This window comes from Cervus canadensis, chromosome 18, assembly GCF_019320065.1.
Source record: "Cervus canadensis isolate Bull #8, Minnesota chromosome 18, ASM1932006v1, whole genome shotgun sequence".
NCBI lineage: Eukaryota > Metazoa > Chordata > Mammalia > Artiodactyla > Cervidae > Cervus > Cervus canadensis.
Window position 1 is genome coordinate 62,290,780 of NC_057403.1, and position 20,301 is coordinate 62,311,080.

Below are 20,301 nucleotides of genomic sequence, written 5' to 3' on the forward strand. Positions count from 1 at the left end.
AGTTCATCCTAAAGGAGATCAGTCCTGGGTGTTCATTGGAAGGACTGACGCTGAAGCTGAAACTCCAATACTCTGGCCACCTGATGTGAAGAGCTGACTCATTGGAAAAGACCCTGATGCTGGGAAAGACTGAAGGTGGAAGGAGACGGGGACGACAGAAGATGAGATGGTTGGATGGCATCACTGACTCAATGGACATGGGTTTGGGTAAACTCTGGGAGTTGGTGATGGCCAGGGAGGCCGGGCGTGGTGCGGTCCATGGGGCCAGAAGAGCGGGACACGACTGACCTGCGGATGGATGTGTTTGTTCTTTCCATGCTTGGCTATTACTCACAGGGCCACGGTGGACTGCATGTGTCTCTTTGAAGATGATTTTGTCCAGATATGGGCCCCAGAGTGGGAATGCAGTATCTTAAGCTAGCTGTTTTGTCATTTTGAAAGGAACCTGCATCGGTCAGTTAGTTCAGTCACTCAGTTGTGTCCGACTCTTTGTGACCCCATGAACCGCAGCACGCCAGGCCTCCCTGTCCCTCACCAACTCCCAGAGTTTACTCAAACCCATGTCCATCGAGTCAGTGATGCCATCCAGCCATCTCATCCTCTGTCATCCCCTTCTCCTCCTGCCTTCAATCTTTTCCAGCATCAGGGTCTTTTCAAATGAGTCAACTCTTCACATCAGATGACCAAAGTATTAGAGTTTCAGCGTCAGTCCTTCCAATGAATATTCAGGACTGATTTCCTTTAGGATGGACTGGTTGGATCTCCTTGCAGTCCAAGGGACTCTCAAGAGTCTTCTCCAACACCACAGTTCAGAAACATCAATTCTTTGGCGCTCGGCTTTCTTTATAGTCCAACTCTCACATCCATACATGACCAGTGGAAAAACCATAGCTTTGACTAGACAAGACCTTTGTTGGCAAATTAATGTCTCTTCTTTTTAATATGCTGTCTAGGTTGGTCATAACTTTTCTTCCAAGGAGCAAGTGTCTTTTAATTTCATGGCTGCAGTCACCATCTGCAGTGATTTTGGAGCCCAAGAAAATAAAGTCGTCACTGTTTCCACTGTTTCCCCGTCTATTTGCCATGAAGTGATGGGACCAGATGCCATGATCTTAGTTTTCTGAATATTGAGCTTTAAGCCAACTTTTTCACTCTCCTCTTTCACTTTCATCAAGAGGCTCTTTAGTTCCTCACTTTCTGCCACAAGGGTGGTGTCATCTGCATATCTGACATTATTGATATTTCTCTGAGCAATCTTGATTCCAGCTTGTGCTTCCTCCAGCCCAGCGTTTCTTATGATGTACTCTGCATATAAGTTAAATAAGCAGGATGGCAATATACAGCCTTGACGTACTCCTTTCCCTATTTGGAACCAGTCTGTTGTTCCGTGTCCAGTTCTAACTGTTGCTTCCTGACCTGCATACATATTTCTCAAGAGGCAGGTCAGGTTGTCTGGTATTCCCATCTCTTTCAGAATTATCCAGAGTTTGTTGTGGTCCACACAATCAAAGGCTTTGGCATAGTCAATGAAGCAGAAGTAGATATTTTTCTGGAATTCTCTTGCTTTTTTAATGATCCAGCAGATGTTGGCAATTTGATCTCTGGTTCTTCTGCCTTTTCTAAATCCAGCTTGAACATCTGGAAGTTCAGAGTTCACGTACTGTTGAAGCCTGACTTGGAGAATTTTGAGCATTACTTTTGCTAGCATGTGAGATGAGTGCAATTGTGCGGTAGTTGGAGCATTCTTTGGCATTGCCTTTCTTTGGGATTGGAATGAAAACTGACCTTTTCCAGTCCTGTGGCCACTGCTGAGTTTTCCAAATTTGCTGGCATATTGAGTGCAGCACTTTCACAGCATCATCTTTGAAGATTTGAAATAGCTCAACTGGAATTCCATCACCTCCACTAGGGGTGCTCTCCATAGAGGCTGTTAGCAATAAATCGTGTTCATAAGCACCAGTTTTAAAGTTGTTGTTTTAGTTAATGGCCATAAGGCAGCGGCACTTCCTCATGTCCCAGTCGGTGAACTGGGGCAACCTGAGCCTTCGCAATGGTCCTGTTCCCTGGTTGAAGAGTATAAAGTGCCAGAAGAGACGCCCATTGCCTTCTTGTCATTCCTTCTTATCCCTTACTCTTCAGCCCTCAGACGGATCCCACCCACCTCCAGAGTGCTATGCAGAGACAGCTCTGCCTGTTAGTGTCAGGAGTGACTCTAAGGAAGGAGGCTGGAAGCGGGAACCCCACCCCCAGCAGAGGTGAAAATAGGGTGACTAATGGGAGCTCTTCCAGTCCAGGGCCACCACCAGTTACTGGGTGCAGCAGACGCGCTGCGGTCCCCGGAGGGCCTGAGCGGGTGTGGAGCCTGTGGTCCCATCTGGAGGGGACTGGCACCTCGGATCCGGGGGCTCCTCTGCTGGCACGTCGTCTCCAACTCCCGCACCCGATTAGAGTCCCACTTTGGGAGGCAAGCCCGCTCAGGCCCCATGGACGGGGCCAAAGTGCGAGGGAAAACGAGGCATCTGTGTTATCGTTCATGTGATTTTCATTTTCTGATAGAGTTGTTTTACCATGTTGTATTTATTTGAGGGGCACAGCAAGTTAATTCTATTATACATATACATGTATCTGGTTTTATTGGATTCTGATCTTATCTAGCTTATGACAGAGTTGAACAGAGCTCCTTGTTCTATCCCGTACATCCTTATTCATAGGCTTCCTTCTGTCTGTCAAATCTGGAAGTGTGTATGGCTCAATCCCAGTGTCCTAAACTATCTCTGCCCACCCCATGCTCTCCCTTTCCCTTGGGTAACTCTGAGTTTGTTGTCTGCGAGTCTGTGTCTGTCTGGTAAGTTACTTCATGTGTATCCATTTTTAGATTCCACCTCTAAGTGGTCTCACATGCCATTTGCATTTCTCTGTCCTACTTAGTGTGATCACCTTCAGGTCCATCAGTGTTGCTGCAATTCGCATGCTTTCCTTCTCTCTGTATGACTGATAGTCCCTGGAATATGCATCGCACATTGTATGAATCCATCCCTCTGGGGAAGGTCACTGTGGATGTCCAAGCCTTGGCTGTCTAAGCAGTGTGGTGTTGAACGTTCCGCTGCATGTGTTTTTTGGAAGGATGGTTTACCCGGATATAGGACCTGGAGTGGGGTTGCAGGATCTGACGCCAGCTCTGCTTTTGTTTTGTGAGGGACCTGCATGTGGTTCTCCATAGTGACTTTTTAGAGGTTTCCATTCCCAGCAGCAGTGTAGGAGGGTCCCCTTTTCTCCATGGGGGTCTCCATTTATTGTCGTAGATTCGCTGATGACTGGCGCCGGTGACCCTGGTTGTAGTTTTGGTTTGCATTTTTCCAGTATATCACCCGTGTGCTGCATCGTGGCCCCTTCTGCATGCATTTCCCTTAGTTTCCTAGGTCGTGTGTGAACAAGTGTGGACTGTCCCGATAACCCTGAGGTAAATCTGTCCAGCTGTATCGTTGCATTTGCCCTGAGTAGGGGTTAGTCCACTTACGGGCAAACAGTGAGATGAGGGTTGAAATGGGATTCAAGAGAAGGCATCCTTGAGGTCAAGCACAGTGAACCACTTGGCATCTCCAGGAATCTGGACTGATACACTGTAAGGATTGGCCATAGGGGGTGTATCAGGTCACTGCCTCATTCACTGCTCTGAGGTTTTGTACCGTTCGATATTCCCCATTTGGCCGAACAACAGGCAGAACAGGAGATTACAAGGAGACTGACAGGGTACTAAGAGGCCATGTTTTAAAAATTTATGAGAGGTTGTAAACCTTATTTTGCTTCCAACTTTATGCAGTCCTGTCTTTTGTTACGATAAGCAACTTCTGGCTTAAGGCTAATTTTTACAGGTTGGACACTTATAGCTTCCCCAGGAATTCCTTTGCCCCAAACTGCAGGGTTTACTGTGTGTAGAATATGGCTGGGAACAGGTCCTTGTTCTTCCAACTGATTTCTCAGGAAAGTGGCTGCTCGAGGCCTAACTGTACTATGGCTCCAAGGGAGACGGGAAGGTGTCTCCCCAGTAATGGGGCAGGACACCCCTGTTAGGAAAAACGTCGCGGGAGGAAAAAAGCCGCCTCTAAGGACCGGTGGTAAAGGCCTTTATTAAGCGTCGCTCTCGGGCAGAACTCCTGGGGGCGGGTGAGTGAGGAGACAAAGGGAGTCTGCAAGGTATGAGGGGTGGGGAGGGGTTTTATAGTCCGGGCCGGAGTCCAGGCCAGGTCTTTTCATATAAGGAAGAAAGCGCGGGCTACATCGGTGGTCAGTGTCCGAGGGCTCTATGTTGGTACCTGATTGGACCAGGCTGCAGGGGGCCAGCCCCTGGAAGTTTAGCCAGCCTCTGGAATTTGCCTTGCAGCACTTTCCCGGGGCATGCCCCGACTTTTCAACCCCGACACAACCAGAAAGGCACATGAGGTCAAACACTGTTCAGACTGAGTGGGTGAGTGAAAGTCACTCAGTTGTGTCTGACTCTTTGTGACCCCATGGAATTCTCCAGGCCAGAATACTGGAGTGGGTAGCCTTTCCCTTCTCCAGGGGATCGTCCCAACCCAGGGATCGAACCCAGGTCTCAGGAGACCTGGGTTCGATCCCTAGGTTGGGAAGATGGAGAAGGAAATGGCAACCCACTCCACTCTAGTACTCATGCTTGGAAAATTCCGTGGACGGAGGACACTCGTTCAAACTGAGAGGCCGAGTAAAGAGACGGGTGTGAGGCTTTCAGTGGACCTCGCTCATGGTACAGCTTTTGGAGGAAAGCGGCCCAACGTGAGAGGTCAGGACAGAGGAAGTGAGTCCTCTATCAACTGGAAAACTGATTTTCTTACCAGGCACATCAGGCACCACCCGGGGCTCCCCGCTGGAGACAGACACCTGCTGTGGGTGAGCCGCCGGAAGCCCTGGGCCACATCAGGTGTCGGTGTGGCCCTCTCAGGAACAAGACCCCTGCGCCCCTTCAGGACGGGGACAGCACCATTTGGAACAACCTTTCCGTCTGCAGGCCGGCAGGGGCTGAGGGGCTCCTTCAGGCACTTCAGGGCCTGCGGGCCGGGTGACTTGCATTTGAAGCATTTCCCTGGCTGGTCTTACCTCCTGACAGATGGTGAAACTTCCTTGCCCCTTTGGGTTGTCCTGAGGTCACAAGGCATGGCTGACAGCTATGACCATCAGTTTCACTTGACCCCTGGCCTCTATGTTTTCACATTGGGTTCTCTCTTCCTCCTCAGCTTATTCTCAATTATTAATACCCCAACCGACATCTCTAGGAGTTGGGGCATCAGGGTTTGTGGGCCTCATTTAACTTCTGGAGACTGTGCCTAAAATGAGAAGCAGACTGGCTGATGAGGTGTTGTCCCAGCTGTATTGAGTCTCAGGAGTAGATGCATCAGTATTTGTGAATATTCTAAAAGCCTGCACAAGGCATCCCTGAAAGAGGGCTGAATTTTTTTTTTCATCTTGGATCATTGCTTTAACCTTTTCATATTAACTGGCTTCTGACACACTTTCCCGCTCCTTCTATACACACTGAGTTGTGAGCTTCCTGGCTTCTGTTCCCCCCTGAAAGCTGCATTTCCAGTGGGGCGCCTGACTGGGACTCCGTCTCCACTCATAACAAAATGCCCAGGTTGGTCCCTTGCCAGGAGCCAGCATACAAGATCCCACCCATGACAAGGTCGTGAAGAGGAGACCTGACAAGCAAGGCAGATCAGGACTTCAGGGATTTCGAAAAGCTGCCCCGGTGCTCACCTTAAAGATGATCTCTGTCTTTCTGATGCTTGCTATATTAGACTACTCCCTAATTTCTGTGACACAGGTAGATGGCCTTCCCCGACCTCTCTCCAAACAGAATCAACTTAGAACTTTAATCAATATGTCCCCTGGACAGTGGTATCCTATAAGATTATCCAGGATGAAAGGAGTGTTTCAATTTAGACCCCTTTGCTGGCATTCTAGCCTGCTTGGCAAATGCGTACTAATGCACATGACTGCTCACAACACCTTAATCATAAACAGCATAAAGAACCTGATCACACAAAAGGCCCTAATAGGCACAGAGCCTTCGGGGGTGAGGAAGCCCTATTAGAGAACACAAAAATATTATTCTAAAAGTGGTTATTGGGTCAATGCTTGCTTTCTGTGTTTTTGCTCTTAATGTGCTGAGGTTGTGCAGTGGAAACTATTGTTAATATAGTTAAAGATTTAGAAAAATAAGAGTTTAGCCCTAGTGTGGAAACAATAAGATAATTGTTAATTTTAACCAGGAATTCTAAACAGGGGCTGCCTCACTGGACCTGCAGAGTCTTTGTGTGGTAAACCTTTTAGATAAATTTAACTGATAACTTCTGCAAAAGGACTGACCTTTGTGTTAACAGGATTGTATTTCTACTATGTTGCAACCTGCTGTACCATGAGACTGCAACTTTTCTGTTTTCTGTTAAGCTCAAGGCAAAATGGAACAATAAAGCATAGATTATGGAAAACAGCTTTGCATTCACCTAGGTCATAAAATGGCAATAGGCCCCAAGGCCAGAAGATAATGTAGAAAAATCTACTATGGAAAAAGATTCTCATAAACAAAGAAGTATGCAGAAAACATCCTGGTTTCGTGAAGGACAAGCTGATGTAATGTTAAACTAACTCTGTGTGCTTATCTTCCCCTTAGAAATGTACTAACTTAGGGTGTAAGAGCTACAGTGAAAAATAAAGCACCGCCAGACCTTGCTGCACACCCCAGTCTGATCTCTTTCTCTCTCTCTCTCTCACCAGCGCCGTTCATCCTGAGGGTACCCCTGGATCCTGCTGAGGCTGGACCCCAGCAGTCCCTGGCAAGCTGGTCAGCATATGCCCTGGACTGCTGCCCAGGGTCTCTGTTTTTCCTCAGGACCACAGCAAGTGGAGTGGACTGTTAGGACATCCTTCCAAGTTCAGTCACAGGCCAGAGTTAGAGCCGGAAACCCTTCAGCAAACTTACTAGAGTCCTCAGAGAACCGGCCCAGTCTCTGCATTGGGCTAAATCAGTTCAGGAGAAGGGCACATGTACTCTGATTGCCTCTTTGCTATTTACCACTTCCCTAAGAGAGCATGAGCTTCTCTGGTGGCTCAGACGGTAAAGAATCCACCTGCAATGCGGGAGACCCGGGTTCGATCCCTGGGTGGGGAAGATCCCCTGGAGGAGGGCATGGCAACCCACTCCAGCATTCTGGCCTGGAGAATTCAATGGACAGAGAAGCCTGGCAGGCTACACATGGGGTCGCAAGGAGTCGGACATGACTAAGTGACCAACACTTTCACTTTATCTTTAAGAGAGCATATTGCCCTGATCCTGGGTGATAGGATGTTCCACTACAAGTTACCCAGAGGACTAGTCTCTCCCCTCTGGGGTCACGGAGGGCATAAAGGGATGCAGGGAGCTGGAGTTTGGGACCCACCAGAAGGATCTGGGGAAGTAGGTGGCTCTGGAGAAGCAGGGGAGACTTGGTTTCCCCCACCCCTGAGAGCTGGGGAAGGTTAGAAGGAGATCATTCCCCAGGCTTTTGATTATAGCAACCTTGTAGAGCAGGGTTTTGGTAAAGAACTATGTGAGGCTGCCAGAGTTAATACCATGACGGGCGGCCTGGACCTAAGTTTTAGCTTCCCCCGAAATGGTAAGATTCCCTACCCCCATCAGGTAACCTGGAGCCAGCCAATCAATATGCGCCCAGTAAGAACAAAGGGAGAGCTGAAAAGCCCCCGAAAGTCTGTACCGATAGAATTACTTTGCAAACATGTAACCAATCCGCTTAAGCCAGCTACTAACCGCTTTTGCATATCTTATAAATTTGTGTACCAAGCTTGAGCCAGGGCTTTCTGACCCTGCACCACTGTGATGTTTGTGGCAGAAAGCCCTGGCTCGAGACAGTAATAAACTTCCCTTTTTTTGCGAGTTGCATTGTCTTGGAAGCCTTCTCTCTTCCCGCTCGGGGATTCGGACATCGGGCATAACATTTGGGGGCTCGTCCGGGATCCCTTGACAGGGAGAAGAGAACGCTTACAGGACAAAGGGGAAGGATAAATAATAACACCGGTGCTCAGGAAGCAGGGGGAGCAAGCCGGCGTAAGGCCGGGGCCAGCGGACGCGCTGGGCGGCAGCCGACTCCGAGAGAAGGTTTTTTTTATAAAGGGGGAGCAAGCCGGCGTAAGGCCAAGGCCAGCGGACGCGCTGGGGGGCAGCCGACTCCGCGGGAAGGAAAGTTCCTCTCCCGACCCCGAGCCTGGTGAACAGCGGACGTCATTCGGTAAGGTGAATCTGCTACCGGGAGGCAAGAAAATTCAGGGGGCCCGAAAACCCAGCGCTGTGTCGTCGGCCGACGTTTGTTTGTCCGTGTGTTTGTCTTTGGCTCTCCGTGTTTTTGTGTGTGTGTGCCGGCATTGTCTCTAGTCTCGTTCTCTTCTGGTGCATCGTTCTTTCTCACTTCTGACTTATTCTCTCTCTTCCTTACCGTTTATTCTTTGACCATGGGGCAGGGAGAATCTACCCCACTTTCTCTCATGACTGACCATTTTTCGGATGTCAGGGCCAGGGCCCATGACTTGTCTTTGCTAGTCAAAAAAGGTAAATTAATAACTCTTTGTTCTGCAGAGTGGCCCGCCTTTCAGGTTGGATGGCCTCCGGAAGGCACCTTTCAACCGTCCATCATACAGGCTGTGAAGGAGAAGATTATGGCTCCTGATCCCTGGGGCCATCCGAGTCAAGTCCCCTATGTCATGGTCTGGCAGGATCTAGTAGAAAATCCGCCTAAATGGTTAAAACCTTTTGTTTACAAACTTCCTAGTTCCTCCAGTTCACAGGTCCTGGTGATGGAGACCCCCCCGGAGGAAACCAAAAAGAAAGAGGACCCAAAACCAGTCCTTCAGGAATCATCTTATCCAAACCTGATAGATCTAGAAACGGAGATAAGGCCTCCGCCATATGTGCCCTCCTTGCAATCCCCTCCGAGGAGAGAAGCTCCCACAGGTGAACCGAGAGGATTAAGAGGGCCAACGGGAACCGACCGTGAGGGGGGACCGGCATTGGGGACCCGGGGGAAAACTAAGGGAGATAGGGGTAAGCAAGACCCTGGGGACCCAGAGTTACCTTCATCCACTGTTCAGGCGCTCCCCATCCGAGTGGGACCAACTAACCCGGACGGAGAGCGAACCTATCAGTACTGGCCCTTTTCCACGAGTGACCTGTACAATTGGAAGACCCAAAACCCTCCTTTCTCAGAGAAGCCCCAAGGCCTCATTGACCTCTTAGATTCCATTTTGTTTACTCATAATCCCACCTGGGATGATTGTCAGCAGCTGTTGCAGGTGCTCTTCACCACGGAAGAACGGGAGCGAATTCTGGCAGAGGCGCGGAAACGGGTACCAGGGGTCGACGGGAGGCCAACCGCCCAGCCTCATCTTGTGGACGAGGGGTTTCCTCTGTTGCGGCCTAACTGGGATTTTGAGCGGGTGGAAGGTAGGGAGCGTCTCCGAGTGTACCGCCAGACTCTAATGGCTGGCCTGCGGGCTGCAGCAAGAAAGCCGACAAATCTGGCAAAGGTAAATTTAGTAAGGCAAGAGCCCACTGAAAGCCCGGCAGCCTTCCTAGAGAGGCTGATGGAAGCTTTCAGGCAATATACACCTATGGACCCCCAGGCTGAGGAGTCACGCGCTGCAGTTTTGTTAGCGTTTGTGAATCAGGCAGCCCCAGATATTAGGAAGAAATTACAAAAGGTAGAGGGATTGGGAGAACAGACAATACAGGATTTACTGAAAATAGCTGAAAAGGTATTTAATAATAGGGAGACCCCAGAAGAAAGGGAAGAGCGAATTCGGCGGGAGGAAAGGGAATTAGCGGAAAAGATCAGGAAAGAAGATAGGGAACATAGGGCGAGGGAAAACCGGAAGAACCAGAAGGAGCTAGCCCAGATTCTTTTTGTGGGGTTAAAGGCCGGAACAGAATTGAGGGAACCTCGAGACCCCCGGACGGGAGAAAAAGAAAAACCAAAAAGGCAGGCCCTAAAGAAGGATCAGTGCACCTACTGCAAAGAACAGGGGCACTGGAAAAACGAGTGCCCTAAGAGGGACTCAAGGAGAGGAATGACCCAGAGAGAGAAAATCCCCCCCGGAACTCGAGTTCTATATGCGGGGGAAGACAGTGACTAGGGGAGTCGAGACTCGGCACCCCTCCCCGAGTCCTGGGTAACCATACATGTGGAGGGGAAACCCGTTGGCTTCATGGTGGATACTGGCGCCCAACACTCTGTTTTAAATCAAAAACTGGGACCAATGTCTAAGAAAGCCAGCTTAGTGCAAGGAGCCACGGGGACAAAAAGATATTGTTGGACCACAGAACGGAAAGTAAATCTAGGGACCCACCAGGTGTCCCATTCGTTTTTGGTGATACCAGAATGCCCAGCCCCTCTACTTGGAAGAGACTTGTTGACTAAAGTTAATGCTCAGATCCATTTTGACCCCGGGGGAATGTCAGTCACGGATGGACTTGGACAACCGATACATGTCTTGTCCCTAGCCTTAAGGGATGAATACAGACTTTTTGCGCCTAAGCCCTCAGAGACCATAGCACTAGATGTACAACCGTGGGTCCATAAATATCCATTGGCCTGGGCAGAAACAGCAGGAATGGGACTAGCTAAACAGAGACATCCGGTCGTCATCGAGCTAAAGGCCGAGGCAGTTCCTGTGAGGGTGAGACAGTACCCTATGAGCCAAGAAGCTCGGCAGGGGATCACTCCCCACATTCGACGGCTCATGGAGGCCGGAATTCTCAGGCGATGCCGATCCCCTTGGAACACCCCCTTACTGCCGGTGAAGAAGCTGGGGGGACAGATTACAGACCTGTCCAAGACCTGCAAGAAGTCAACAAACGGGTGAGTGACATACACCCAACTGTCCCTAACCCGTATACCCTCCTGAGCAGTTTACTGCCTGAGTACACTTGGTACACTGTGCTGGACTTGAACGATGCCTTTTTCAGCCTACCCCTGGCAGTCCAGAGCCAAGAGATATTTGCCTTTGAGTGGACTGAGGAGGAGGGCCAACCAGTAGTACAATTAACTTGGACCCGCCTCCCACAGGGGTTCAAGAACTCCCCTACCTTGTTTAATGAGGCTCTGAGTGAGGACCTCTACGAATATCGGGCTTGCCACCCAGAGGTCATTCTGCTACAATATGTAGATGACCTTATGTTGGCTGGAACCACAGAGGAAGCTTGCAGCCGTGCCACTGGGGACCTATTACAGACCCTAGGCATCTTGGGGTATCGCGCTAGCGCAAAGAAGGCACAAATAGCCCGGCAAGAGGTCACCTATTTGGGGTATAAGATCAGGCAGGGGCAAAGGTGGCTAACCCAGGCCATGAAAGAAACAATATTGCAGATACCAGAGCCCAAAAACCCCCGCCAGGTGAGAGAGTTTCTGGGGACTGTTGGATATTGCAGACTGTGGATTATGGGGTCTGCTGAGAAGGCCCGGCCCTTATATGAGGGAAGTAAAGAGACCCCAAAGTGGACTTGGACTGAGCCAATGAAACAGGCTTTCCAGACACTCAGACGGGCCCTACTAGAAGCCCCAGCCCTTGCCCTGCCTAACCCAAATAAGCCATTCCAGCTGTTCATAGATGAAAAGCAAGGAATAGGAAAGGGGGTCTTGACTCAACAATGGGGACCATGGAAGCGGCCGGTAGCATACCTTTCGAAGCGATTAGACCCGGTGGCCGCTGGGTGGCCCCCTTGCCTTCGCATCATTGCAGCTACAGCCCTCCTCGTCCGCGACGCTGACAAGTTGACGTATGGACAGCAACTCTCGGTTTACACCCCCCACGCCGTGGAAGGGGTTTTAAAGCAGCCGCCGGGTAAGTGGATCTCCAATGCCCGCTTGACACACTACCAGGCCTTGCTGCTCGATGCCCCACGGGTGCGTTTTCAGACCCCTTGCTTCCTAAATCCGGCCACGCTCCTACCCAACCCAGAGAAGGACAGCCCTCTCCATGATTGCAGTGAGATACTGGCTGAGGCCCTGGCGGCACGAAAAGACTTAACTGATGTACCCCTAAGCAACAGTGAGCTAGTATGGTTCACCGATGGGAGCAATTATGTGAAAGATGGGCAAAGGAAGGCGGGAGCAGCCATAGTTGATGATTCAGGGCAGACGATATGGGCTGAGACACTACCCCCAAACACTTCTGCACAAAAAGCAGAATTGATTGCCCTAATACAGGCTCTGGAGCAAGCCAAAGGGAAGAGAGTCACCATTTTTACTGACAGCCGATATGCTTTCAGCACTGCCCATATTCAAGGTCCCATATACCAAGAAAGGGGATTTCGGACAGCTGAGGGAAAAGAGGTCAAAAATCTGCCTGAGATTCGCAGGCTTTTGGAAGCTGTCCAGCTGCCCCGGGCAGTAGCGATAGTACATGTCCCCGGTCACCAGAAGGGAGAAGACCCTAAGGCGCTGGGCAATCGTGCTGCTGATGCGGCCGCTCGAGAAGCGGCTAGCCAGGACTATGCCGCCCCCATATTAGCCGTGGGACTTCCACCCCCTGGTATGGGGACCTTGCCACCAGTTCCCGAATATTCCCTCCCCGATCTCGCCTGGATCAACAAGGATACCACCCTCCAGAAAGATGACCAAGATGGATGGTACCGAGACCAAAACAACAACCTGATCTTGCCTGCCTCCCTGGGTCGTCACCTGTGTGAACACCTGCACACAACTACACACTTGGGAGAAAAAAAGACCCTAACGCTTCTCCAGATGGCCTGCCTGAGGTTCCCTCGTCAAAATGTAACTGTACGAGAGATAATTCAAGCCTGCAAAGCGTGCCAGCTGATGAGGGCAGAGAAGAAGCAGCACTCGGGAACGAGGTACCGAGGGGAAAAGCCAGGGCAACATTGGGAGATAGATTTCACCGAGGTAAGGCCAGGCAAGTATGGGTACCGCTATCTGTTGGTACTGGTAGATACCTTCTCGGGGTGGGTGGAAGCTTTCCCCACTAAGGGAGAGACAGCAATAGTGGTTGCTAAAAAGATCTTAGAGGAGATAGTGCCTAGGTATGGGCTGCCAGTGACTATGGGCTCTGATAATGGACCTGCCTTTGTGAGCCAGATTGTACAAGGGCTGGCCCAAGCTCTGGGGACGAAATGGAAGTTACATTGCGAATATAATCCCCAGAGCTCAGGACAGGTTGAGAGAATGAATCGGACCTTAAAAGAAACTTTGACAAAGTTGGCAATAGAGACTGGCGGGGACTGGGTGACTCTCCTCCCCTTTGCACTCTTTCGGGCACGTAACACCCCTTATAAGCTGAATCTTACTCCTTTTGAGATTCTGTATGGAAGACCCCCTCCTGTGTATCCTATTTTCGAAGGAAAATGTCTGCCACCCCCTACTTTGGGACAATTCCAGCAAACTCTGATAGCATTAAGTAAGGTGCATAACCATGTTTGGAAATTGATTCGAGAGATACATGAGGGCCAAAACAAGAGGGCCCTCCCCTCACATAATATTGGCCCAGGTGATTGGGTTTGGGTAAAACGACACCAATCTAAAGTATTAGAACCTAGATGGAAAGGCCCTTATGTTGTTCTCCTTACCACTCCTACCGCTGTCAAGGTCGACGGGATTGGACCCTGGGTTCATTGCAATCACGTGCGGCAAGCCACATCGGAAGAACAGGAAAAAGCGCGAGCAGAATGGAAGGCGAGTCCTCACCCGTCAAATCCTTTGAAACTGAAACTCGTCCGCTGGGAGACCTCCTAATTCTCCTGCTGATGGCAGCTCTCATCGACCCAGGAGCGACCAGTCATAACCCCCATCAACCTGCTAAGATCACATGGAAACTCAACGACGGGCAAACTCATGAGCTGCTCAATGAGACCTCAGGAATCCACCCTCCAAACACCTGGTGGCCGGACCTGAACTTCGACCTCTCAAGCCTCTTCGCAAAGCAGGACGGTCTCCATGATAAGTACTATAGGGATGGGATAAAAAACCATAGGTTGGGGTTTTGGGCTTGCCCGGGCTATGTAAAAAATAACTGGAAAACCTGTGGTGGCATAGAAAGCTATTATTGCAGGAGCTGGAGTTGTGTGACCTCTTGTGATGGACCCCAGAGGTGGGATGTCGGAAACAGAGATCTAGTTAGCTTCACCTTCAAGGACCGTAGACACCAGGGGCCTCAGGTACGAGTACGATTTAACCAGGAACGGGTGAAGAAAGAAAACCGCTGGACCTCAGGACTGACTTGGGGTTTTCAGCTTCACGTAAATTGGCCCGGCCCCTACCCAGGCGAGCTTTTAATCATTAAACAGGTTATTGAGCCGGTGCAGGTACATAGTTTAGGCCGCAATCTGGTCAAAGCATTACAGGGGCACAAGGCGACCCCCAAGCCAACCCCCTTCAGACCAAGCTTGCCAGGAACATTTAACATCTCCTCTACCCCGAGCCTCAGAGGCAAACTGACAGAAACCCCTGGCCCTCTGGCTGTTACCATTAGCTCAGCAATTCAGGACCCCCTATGGGCCTTAGTGAATGCAGCCTTTACGGTCTTAAACCATACCAACCCTAATGCAACCCAGTCCTGTTGGCTTTGTTATAATCTTCACCCCCCCTTCTATGAGGCCATAGGCCTCAATGTCTCTTACCACTTATCTTCAGGCCAGAACCCACCCCCATGCCGATGGGAAGAACGCAAGGTTGGCCTCACAATGAATGAAGTTTGGGGACAGGGACTCTGTTTGGGCACAGTGCCACATGATAAAACTTCCCTCTGTGCCCGGACTATTAGTAACCTACGCTTATATGGCAAAAATTGGATTGTGCCAGAGGTTGGGGGCTGGTGGATTTGTTCACATACTGGGCTAACCCCATGTTTAAATGTGAAGGTTTTTAACCAGAGTCAAGAATTCTGTGTTCTGGTTGCTGTAATGCCAAAAATCTTATACCACTCTGAAGAGGTTATGTACTCACATTGGGACCGAGAATTGCCAAGACAAAAGAGAGAGCCAATCAGTGCGATCACCATGGCAGCCTTGTTCAGTCTTGGGCTGGCAGGAGCAGGGACAGGAATAGCTTCACTATCTCTGCAAGGCCAAGGGTTTTCTTCCCTACGAGCCGCCATAGATGAAGATATAACTCGCATAGAAGAATCAATCAGCCACTTAGAGAAGTCTCTGACTTCCTTGTCTGAGGTGGTCTTGCAGAATAGGAGAGGATTGGACTTGATTTTTCTCCAACAGGGTGGGGTCTGCGCGGCTCTGGGAGAAGAATGTTGTTTCTATGCAGACCATACAGGAGTGGTAAGAGAATCTATGGCAAAAGTAAGAGAAGGGCTGGCGCAACGAAAGAGGGAACGGGAGGCCCAGCAGGGATGGTTTGAGTCTTGGTTTCAACGCTCCCCCTGGCTGACCACCTTAGTTTCCACCCTCCTGGGCCCGCTTATAGTGCTATTATTAACACTCACATTTGGCCCTTGTATTTTAAACCGGCTAATGTCATTTATTAAAGAACGTCTAAATACCATTCAGATTATGGTATTGAGGCAGCAATATCAGATGGTAGCCCAGGATGAAGAGAAGGATTCCTCTACAGGAACAAGAAGACAGGGGGGAATGTGAGGCTGCCAGGGTTAATACCATGACGGGCGGCCTGGACCTAAGTTTTAGCTTCCCCCGAAATGGTAAGATTCCCTACCCCCATCAGGTAACCTGGAGCCAGCCAATCAATATGCGCCCAGTAAGAACAAAGGGAGAGCTGAAAAGCCCGCGAAAGTCTGTACCGATAGAATTACTTTGCAAACATGTAACCAATCCGCTTAAGCCAGCTACTAACCGCTTTTGCATATCTTATAAATTTGTGTACCAAGCTTGAGCCAGGGCTTTCTGACCCTGCACCACTGTGATGTTTGTGGCAGAAAGCCCTGGCTCGAGACAGTAATAAACTTCCCTTTTTGCGAGTTGCATTGTCTTGGAAGCCTTCTCTCTTCCCGCTCGGGGATTCGGACATCGGGCATAACAAACTACAAATGCCTGAACATAGGGAACCTCAGTCCATTCTCTCATCTTGGGACAGTAAAATCCAGCTGCAAGAAGGTATTAGAATTGAGAGAAAGTGAAAGTGTTAGTCACTCAGTTGTGTCCAGCTCTTTGCGACCCCATGGACTATAGCCTGCCAGGCTCCTCTGTCCATGGAATTCTCCAGGCCAGAATACTGGAGTGGGTTGCCATTTCCTCCTCCAGGGGATCTTGACCCAGGGATTGAACCTGCGTCTCCTGCATTGGCAGGTGGATTCTTTACCACTGAGCCACCTGGGAAGCCTAAAACAGAGAGATGAATGATGAAAACTTACAGACGCAGAGAGGACGTCTTTAGGGTGAGGGGAAGGCAGTGTGGGGTGAGGACATAGAGGGGGGCATAGAGGGAGGAGGGACAGGAGGAGTGAGACGGAGGCAGAGGCAGGAAAACAGGTCGGAGGACAGGAACGGCCAGACCCAGCCACAACATGGGAGGAGGCTTGCACGTCTTTCAGAAGCTGCCGTCGGGGAGAGCCCACTGGACTGGGGTCTGCGCGGTGTCAGTGAACCCCCCACCTCTGCGTCGCCTGGCAGGGGAGCCACGCCAGCCAGAGCGGGCAGGGCTCACAGGCTCAGAGAGTGATGCTGTGGCTGCCCGATGCCCACTCTCTGGAGGAGAGGATGGAGGAGAGGGAGAGGGGCAGAGGGGAGGGCAGAGTGTCTCCTGAAGGAGACTCCCGCGGGCCCGGGGCCAGGAAGGCCGCCTCACCAAACGTGGCGATGAAGAACAATGTGTCCAGGCGGCCACTCGTCACCTGCGGGGAGGCTGCGCCCGGGGCCCCAGAGGTGCCCGATGCCCTCCCTGGAAGGGGACAGGTGCCCCACGATGGGCGTCGCCAAGGCTGACTCCAGCCAGGGCTCTTGGCCTTCCCGTCACGGGACACTGACAGAGGCCGGCAGGAAGTTTGGGTGGGGCTTTACCGGGGCCTACTGCGGTGGGAAGGCTGAGGCCATGGAACAGGCCCCCAGCCTGCTCTCCCAGGGGGCCGCTGGTCCCGTGTTGGGGGAGCCAGGGGGCGGCTTAGGGGGTCGCCTGCCTCTGGGGGACACGCACTGTACTTGTCTGCTCTTGACACCCTGTTTTTGATCTCAGCTCTCCAGAGTGTCAGGGTTTGGGGGTCTTTTTTGGTATCTTTTTGTCCAGAATTTGCCCATTGCCCCCTGCACAGTTATTTTTAGCCCCTTATGGTTTCCTTGTGTTTCGTTCCTCAAGGAGACCTCTGTCCGGGTGCCAGCCTGTCTCACTGTTATTACCACCACGAACCGGTCTGGGGGTAGCTGCTGTTGTCATTTGACCTCTGTGCACCCTTGACCTCCTGAGGCCACAGGGGGGCCATGCTGACACCCTCACCAGCTTGACCCCCTTGAGGTCACGTTTTCCTATCCACTCCTCTGGGTGGTCCGCTCCCCCGATGACAAGTCTTTGTCTCCGCAGGGCACCCGTCAGCGGCCTCTTCCTTCCCCAGGCCTGGCCATCCTGGACCCACTCTTCAGGCTGCCTTGTACCCAGAAGCCAGGCCCGCCCTGAGGCTGGTCCTCAGCACAGTGGAAGCCAGGCTTGTGCTAACATTACCCGGTCTGTTGTCCTGAGCAAGATGACCTGAAGCCACTGCCCCCCAGGCCTCCAGCTGTCCCCATGCCAGGACGCCCCCGAATCGCAGGGTTCCCCGCTCAGCCCTGCTCTCCCTCCACTGCCCCATGCGCTGCCCCGCCTTTTGTCTCTCTCAGTAACCTCAGCAACCCGCGGAGCACAGGAGGCCTCCCCCGCTGAGCCCCAGCTGCAGACGAGAGGTGCCGGTGTCGGCCCAGACAACCTGCACTCACTGCTCAAAGCGGTTTTCGGGGTGTGGAATCTCCAGTTTTGAGGCAGGCACAGGCAATCCTCAGGGGTTTTGTTAGGCTGGAGGCAGGAAGAATGGGGCAAATGCCGGAAGACACTAGACCAGATCCAGGGAAGCGGAAGGAAGTGACCCTGGATCCTGGCAAGATGATGTCTCAACTGCCAGCCACCAGTGACAGAGGGAAGCTCGGTTCCTCTGAAGTTCAGAAAGCAATCCAGGCGGGAGCTGTGAACGGGCAGAACTCCATCCAAGGCTTCTAAGTAGGGGTTTCAACTTCTGGGCAGCTCTGCCCAAATTCACCTCCCTGTTAGCATGAGGCTCATTTACTTTTTAAAAAGCAGATGATGCTACTCCTTATTTAAAGCCCCGCTGTGGCTTCTCACAAAAAAGCAAGAGGATTGCTTTCAGAACTTCAGAGGGACCGAGCTTCCCTCTGTCTGTCACTGGTGGCTGGTTCCAGAAAAACATCTATTTCTGCTTTATTGATTATGCCAAAGCCTTTGACTGTGTGGATCACAATAAACTGTGGAAAATTCTGAAAGAGATGGGAATACCAGACCACCAGACCTGCCTCTTGAGAAACCTGTATGCAGGTCAGGAAGCAACAGTTAGAACTGGACATGGAACAACAGACTGGTTCCAAATAGGAAAAGGAGTACGTCAAGGCTGTATATGGTCACCCTGCTTATTTAACTTATATGCAGAGTACATCATGAGAAACGCTGGGCTGGAGGAAGCACAAGCTGGAATCAAGATTGCCCCAGAGGAATATCAATAACCTCAGATATGCAGATGACACCACCCTTGTGGCAGAAAGTGAAGAGGAACTAAAAAGCCTCTTGATGAAAGTGAAAGAGGAGAGTGAAAAAGTTGGTTTAAAGCTCAACATTCAGAAAACTAAGATCATGGCATCTGGTCCCATCACTTCATGGCAAATAGATGGGGAAACAGTGGAAACAATGGTTGACTTTATTTCTCTGGGCTCCAAAATCACTGCAGATGGTGACTGCAGCCATGAAATTAAAAGACGCTTACTCCTTGGAAGGAAAGTTATGACCAACCTAGATAGCATATTAAAAAGCAGAGACATTACTTTGCCAACAAAGGTCCATCTGGTCAAGGCTATGGTTTTTGCAGTGGTCATGTATGGATGTGAGAGTTGGACTATAAAGAAAGCTGAGCACGGAAGAATTGATGCTGTTGAACTGTGGTGTTGGAGAAGACTCTTGAGAGTCCCTTGGACAGCAAGGAGATTCAACCAGTCCATCCTGAAAGAGATCAGTCCTGGGTGTTCATTGGAAGGACTGATGTTGAAGCTGAAACTCTAATACTTTGGCCACCTGATGCGAAGAGATGACTCATTGGAGAAGACCCTGATGCTGGGAAAGATTGAGGGCAGGAGAAGAGGATGACAGGGGATGAGATGGTTGGATGGCATCACCGACTTGATGGACATGGGTTTGGGTGGACTCCTGGAGTTGGTGATGGACAGGGAGGCCTGGCGTACTGTGGTTCATGGGGTCGCAAAGAGTCGGACACGACTGAGCGACTGAACTGAACTGTGGCTTCTCATATTTTCTCATAGGAACAGGCCCGCTGGTACCGGCACTTCCAGCCTCACGGAGCCTGTCCTCTGCTCCGAGTGTCTGCTCCCAGATATTCCACCAACATGTAAAGACTCCAAGGGCAGAAGGCCCCGTCACAGCGTCCTCTTGTTCCCCAGCGTGTCCGGGCAGCGCCTTCGCTCCCTTGGTGCTCACGACGTCTTTTTGGCATGAATGAATGTCTCCACGTCCACTGCCACGATTCATGTCAAGAGCCACAGTCCTGACGTCTCCTGGCCTTTACGCTCCCGTAAGTTCTCCTGTGCCCATCTCTGGGTTCTTTCGCGAGTCTAACCTTTGGAGGTGTGCCTTGGCTTGTGTGTTGCATTTTAACATCCTGACTGCCCTTTTAAAACCGGGAGAGGGTGGGCTCTCCTTTAGTCAAACGTGTCGCACATGGCACGATTCAGTGAGTGTCCGGGGCAGAGGGTGGCCGCTCTTTGGAGTAGGAGGAGGGCGGACCTGCGGAGAAGATGGTCACCAGCACCCAGCCGAGAGCTGGGACACAGGGCGCAGGGGCCCCGCCGTGTTCCCCTGACCGCGCTCAGCACCATGAGCTTCCTCCTCCAAGACACCAGAGCTCGGGCCCGATGGAGTCGGAAGACGGTCACGTGGAGACCAGGTCCCGAGAGTCCACTGTCCCTCGGCCAGCGGGACCTGGCTTCAGATAAGGGGTTGAGCCAGACACGGCCCAGGAGGGCACAGCGCCCTGACTGCCCACACCAGCTGCCCAGCT

General features: G+C 51.2%; 2 long non-coding RNA genes across 2 annotated transcripts in view; one reads left to right on the top strand and one right to left on the bottom strand.

The window, feature by feature from the left end:
- The window catches only part of LOC122421087, a 37,126-nt gene that overhangs the window by 2,453 nt on the left and 14,372 nt on the right, over positions 1 to 20,301 (top strand). The window contains exon 2 of the long non-coding RNA XR_006263437.1: positions 19,547 to 19,815. This is a non-coding gene — a long non-coding RNA (uncharacterized LOC122421087). The remainder of the gene's footprint in view (positions 1 to 19,546; positions 19,816 to 20,301) is intronic.
- On the bottom strand, positions 125 to 19,523 carry LOC122421088. Its single transcript, XR_006263438.1, has 3 exons — positions 19,512 to 19,523; positions 15,909 to 15,912; positions 125 to 288 (listed from the first exon to the last, which is right to left on the bottom strand). It is a non-coding gene; the product is annotated as an uncharacterized LOC122421088 (long non-coding RNA).